The sequence below is a fragment of the Molossus molossus genome, unplaced genomic scaffold, assembly GCF_014108415.1.
Source record: "Molossus molossus isolate mMolMol1 unplaced genomic scaffold, mMolMol1.p scaffold_m16_p_1, whole genome shotgun sequence".
NCBI lineage: Eukaryota > Metazoa > Chordata > Mammalia > Chiroptera > Molossidae > Molossus > Molossus molossus.
In genome coordinates, this window is record NW_023425344.1 from 95,186,934 (window position 1) to 95,192,435 (window position 5,502).

The 5,502-nt window shown below is 45.5% G+C and overlaps 1 pseudogene; it reads left to right on the plus strand.

The window, feature by feature from the left end:
- The first annotated feature begins 2,632 nt into the window (after nt 1-2,632).
- Nucleotides 2,633-4,454, plus strand: LOC118632248 (annotated as a pseudogene).
- Nucleotides 4,455-5,502: the final 1,048 nt, after the last annotated feature.

Consider the following 5,502-nt stretch of genomic DNA (forward strand, 5'->3'; position numbering starts at 1 on the left):
AGCAGTTAGAGCGTCGGCCCTTGGACTAATGAGTCACAGGTTTGATTCCAGTCAAGGGCATGTACCTCAGTTGCAGTTCGTCCCCAGCCCTGGTCAGTCATACAGGAGGCAACCAGTCAATGTATCTCTCTCACATTGATGTCTCTCCCTCTCTCTGTCTCTCTCTCTTCCCTCCCTCCCACTCTATCTAATGACAAATAGAAAAATATCATCAGGTAAGGATTTTAAAAAAGTGACAAAAGACACAAATTACAAATAATGTGAATTAAAAAACACCTGTCATTATAGAAGCTACAAATATTAAAAGGATAATATTTATGAACAATAATTTGATAACAGATAAAATGAACAAATTCCATGAAAGACAGAAACTACCAAAGCTCAACCCAAGAGGAAATAGATAACCTGAATATACCTGCATTTATTAAAGGAAGGTACTAAAAACCTACCCCAAAGAGTACTCCAGGTACTGAGGGCTTCAACAAGTTTTTATAAGAAGTTTGAAGTATTGTTTTTGACCTTGAAATCCTTAATTCATCTGGAGTTAATTTGTTTGCATAGTATAAAGTAGAGATCTAATTTCATTTTTCCCCATATGGAAAACCCACTTTTTCTAGCTTTGCTTATTGAGTAATCCTTCTGTCATCTCCTTCATCATTCCCATGCACTCTATGTAAATGGGTCTGCAAATTAACTCTCCCATGAATAAACTACTCCAGGAGAGATGTTTCTCCAAGGGAGTCATGTCAGTGGAGATCAAGAAGGGCATCATATCTGGTGAAATATCTGGTGACTCAGGTGCACTCTGACTTTTTAATTCAGTCATCCAAAACAAGAAAAACCCAAAGTATATGCATTTGTCAATACATACATACATGCATGCATTCATACATACATACTGGGGTGAAATGATGAAGAAAACTTGATGACTGATAGGTGCCTATGAAATACAGAAAATGCTTGCAGTTCTGAAAAGCTAGTTTTCCTCACCATATTAAATAAGAGGACCAGGGATCCATGGCAAAGCAGAGTGATCTTGGCTCCCTTATGATGAAACCATGAAGAACAAGATCTTATCCTTTATTTCAAACCTGAGGAAATAGAGGGAACAAGGCTCAGATTCTTGCCATAGGTAAAGAAACGAACACTCAGCCAGGCATGTTCTTTCCTGATTAATGCTTGGTTAAGACTCCCCCAAATCAGTCTACGAAATCAGAGAGATTGTTTCCGGGAACATCTGGGAGAACTAACCAGAGTACATTTCTCTTTTCATTCAGTTAAGATCAGATTAGCAAGCACAGGAATTAAAAAATTAGTGGGTCCCTGAGAAAACACCCCTATTGTTGTACTGGACTCAGAATCATGGTTCTACCAGGGGTCTTCTCCCAGGGAGTGCTCCAAGGAAAGTGCTGGGTGTCATTGCTATGTCACAGTGCCACAGTGCTCTGCGATGACTGTGAGCCTCTCGGTTCTGCAGTCAGAGTACTGGAGTTGGAGTTTCCTACACACTGCCTCCATTCTCTCATCTGCAAGGTGGGACCAGAAGAGAGGTTGTTGTGGGTTGCAGGCCCCTGCAGAATGGTCTATGAAGCCTGTTGGAACCAAGATAAAGCTGGGTCAGTAGGGAAGAGCTATCAGGGGTGGTGCTGGGACCTAGAGAGATTAGGGCATAATTTATGACCGTGGCAGCTGCAGCTGCAGCTGAGGATTCCAGCTGGGCAGTCAGTGTCAGGGTCTGGAGAAACTGAGGATGGCCTTTGAGGACCCTGGCTCTTTCCCATGGGCATGAAGTTGCATGAGCTATTCTCCTCTGCACCCTTCTCCACACTACCTGGAAACTGTTTTAGGGCAAAAAACGGAAGGAGAGGGTATTTGAGACACTGAGCATTTTTATTAAAGAGAGAATGAACATTGCCTACAGGGATTGTTTAAATTGGATGGGACATTTTGTTAATTTCCCTGTCAACTAGTAGGTGGGGTCTGCCTGATTCATTATAGGTTGCAGAAGCTTTAATTCTGTGCGTCTCTTAAAGCTTCAGCCCAGAGGTGACACACAGGCTTCTCTCATGTTTATTGGTCAAAACAAGTCACATAGCCATGCCTGAGTTTAAGAGGGTGGACAATAGAATTCTCTTGCATGGCGGAGCACTGAATGTTTGGGAACAACTATACCCATTAGAGGTATAATGTGACCTGCAATACTTGCAGTTTATTTATTCTCTAAAATCATTGTCTCCTAGGATTCCTTTGAACTGCAGCAAATGGTTTGTCAATTTACTTATTTTTTTCCATTAATTTTTATTTTAGATAGATTGGAAGGGAGGGACGGAGGGAGGGAGAGAGAGAGAGAGAGGGAGGGAGAGATCTGTGTAAGACAGACACATCAATTGGTTGCCTCCTGCATGACCTTGACCAGAGCCATGGAGCCAACCTGCAACCCAGGTATATGACCTTGACCAGGAACTGAACCCACAACCCTTTGGTCTGTGGGCCCATGCTCTAACTGCTGAGCCAAACTGTCCAGGGCTAGTTTGTCCATTTATAATGACTGATGTAACTCTAAGGAGGGGAACTATTCCAGAGGAGAAAAGGAAAAACTGTGAAAACCAAAGGTGTACTTTGGGGACCAAAGATGCCGTCTGATCCTTCCAGGCAAAGTGAGCAGTTACTCTTCAGGGCCCAGGGTGACAGAAACATTTTAGAGTCATAGCATTTAATTTCTGGTTCTAAATCTCTGCTCTGCCAGGTACTTTCAATTGAATCTTATCCACTCCATGTTGCCCCTCTGTTCACTTCGTTAATTTCTCAGGCCAGTTATTAACTCAGTCAGAGTTTAGCTGGGATTCTGGGAGGGAGAGTCTGGTGGTGGTTACCAGTGGCCACACGTTGGAGAGGGGAGGTCTCTCTTCTGTTTCGGCCCCAGATGTCTCCAGTGCTGAGGATTTCCTGTTCCAGGCCCTGGTAGGTGGCAGCATGTGTGTCTGTGGGTGCCATTCACTTTCGGGCATGGAAACCCACTGAAGTTTTTGGCCTCAACTCCCTTGGGGTCTATGGCAGGATGCTCAGGCTCCTGCCTCACTGATGCCCTGGAAAGTGTGCCTGTCCATGCCCTAAGCTGACCTCTCTTCTACACATGGACACATGGGGGACATCTGGGCCCTTTTCAGGCCACATTTGCCCTGAGGGAAACTCAGAGGCCTCTCTGGAAGCTCCTTCTTGATTTCCCCAGTTCTAGTGGTACACAATCTCTATTCCTGGCTGTGCTCTCAAAACAGCCAGATTCTCTCCCCTAGCACCCTCCCCCCTTTTAACAGCTTTACTGAAATACTTTTGACATACAAATTGTATATACTTAAGGTGTACAATTTGATATTTTGATATATATATGCAATGTGAAAAGATAACCACAATCAAGCTAATTAACATCTCCATCTCTGCATAGTTGGCTAGGTTCTCGGTTGTCTCAACTTAATGGGGTACTGTGTATCAGAACCTCCCCTCCCTCCACAGATCACAGAGCAGCAGGAAGGTGGAGGCATTGAGTGTAAAGTCACTATCTCCTGTTTTTCCTTCACAACTTGGGCGGTGAAAGTGGTGTAGGGAAGGAAACCAGTTTTCCTGGTTGTCCCATATTTCCCCACCTTTACTGTCCCACACCTAGTGGAGTGTTTCTTTAAACCCAGCAGATTAGCATCTGGTGACTTTGTTTTTATGAGTCTAAGTGTAGGTGGTTGCAGGGGTGCAGAACATAGTATAATGCCTTAATTCCCAACTCTGCCAAAATGTAATACATATCAGCCTATCACACCAGCTCTGAAGCCTTCTGTTTGCAGGTTTTCCCTAGGGAGTGGTGTTGCATATTTGTAAAATGAGTGCATTGAGGTAGTCCCACTCTCAGAAGCAGCGCCATACCAGTGGTGCCTGTACTAGGCGATCCCGCCACAGGACATGCTGCCTTTCAGCATGAGCAGGGCCGCTTCTTCATAGTTCTCGAGCTGTTCTGCACTGGCCAGGGTGTCTTCTGGGCCTCCCTGGCCATGGAAGCCTTGGCTGGACCCTGTCCCAGCGCGGCCTCCCAATGAGGAGTTTGCAGACTGGGGCCACTTGGTCATGTGCTCCACCCTCCGGCACTAAGTCTTGGCCTGGGCTGTGGCACCATCAGTACCTTGGTACTTGGTACTGATCTCCCTCCTCTGTGCATCCAGCGATGCTATAGCAGAGCTCAGGTTGTAGGGGAGCAGGTGACCCTCACCACTCATGTCCCCTTTGGCTTGGGCGCCCATTTCACTATTCCCTTGAACCAGGTATCCTGCATGGCCCAGTGGGGTGAAGTCCTTTCCATGTTGCCTCTGAAGGTCAAAGACCAGTGCTTCCACCACTTCTTAGACAAAGCTGGACATTTCTCCAAGACGAAACTCTTTAACAACACTGTGGGTGCCTACCGTGGCTTTTGAAAAAAAACCTGAGGACACTCACCCCTCCCAGAGGGGAATAAAAACTGAACCCTAGGGATGGGGTGAAAACCAGAGTCACACAAGGGGACCCCAGATTCATGAACAGAAAATAAAAGCAGTCATCCCAAGGACAGGTATCTGAAAACAACAACAAAACAAACAAAAAAATTGAATACGTGAAGAACTTAAATCCAGAGGCGCTAACAGTTGTTTCAACACTGTCATCTTGTGGATTGGAATTTGTAGTCACCTGTGTTGGCCAGTGGAATTCACATCTCTCTGGGCATGTCTGATGAACCTGTGGGACAGGACCCAGAACCCTATTTGCAGTTTTGGAAGAGTGACCCAAGGGAGAAGAATAGGGAAGAATAGAGAGTATCCTAGTGGTTGTCTGCGATTGCTTTTGGTCTGGCCCCTTGGCTGTGTGAGAACCTGATGGAAAGAAAAACTATAGGCATAACCTGAGGATACAGGTTTCGTTGAGGACTAGGTGAGACTAGGGCACAAGTAACTATTAGTGCAAATGCAGTCCTGCCAACTGGATCCTGGGGACTCCCAAAAGTGTCTGAATACCAGTATGTGTGTGTGTGTGTCTGAAGTTCTACACTAGCAGGTGGAGTTATGGGCTATTATCAAGGAATTATGGGTTTTTATCAATAGCATGACCTCTCTGAGCCTAACCAGCTGGTGAGGCCAGAGAACATTTTAGTCAGAGACTAACCGCACCAAAAGAAAAGAAACCCTGGCCGGTTTGGCTCAATGGTTGGAGCATTGGCCTGCAGTCCAGAGAGACCTGGTTTCGGTTCCTGCTAAGGGCGCATACCTCAGTTGCAGTTTGTCCCTGGCCCTGGTTGGGTCGTGTGGGTGGCGGCCACTCGATGTGTCCCTTTCACATTGATGCCCCCCCCCCACACACACACACAAACACACTCTATCTGAACAAAAAATGGAAAAATGTCCTTGGGTGAGGATTAAAAAAAAAAAAAAAAGAAAAGAAACAAACTAAAATCCCTAAAACTCCAGACACTAGCCAGGGATTTCAGAGGTG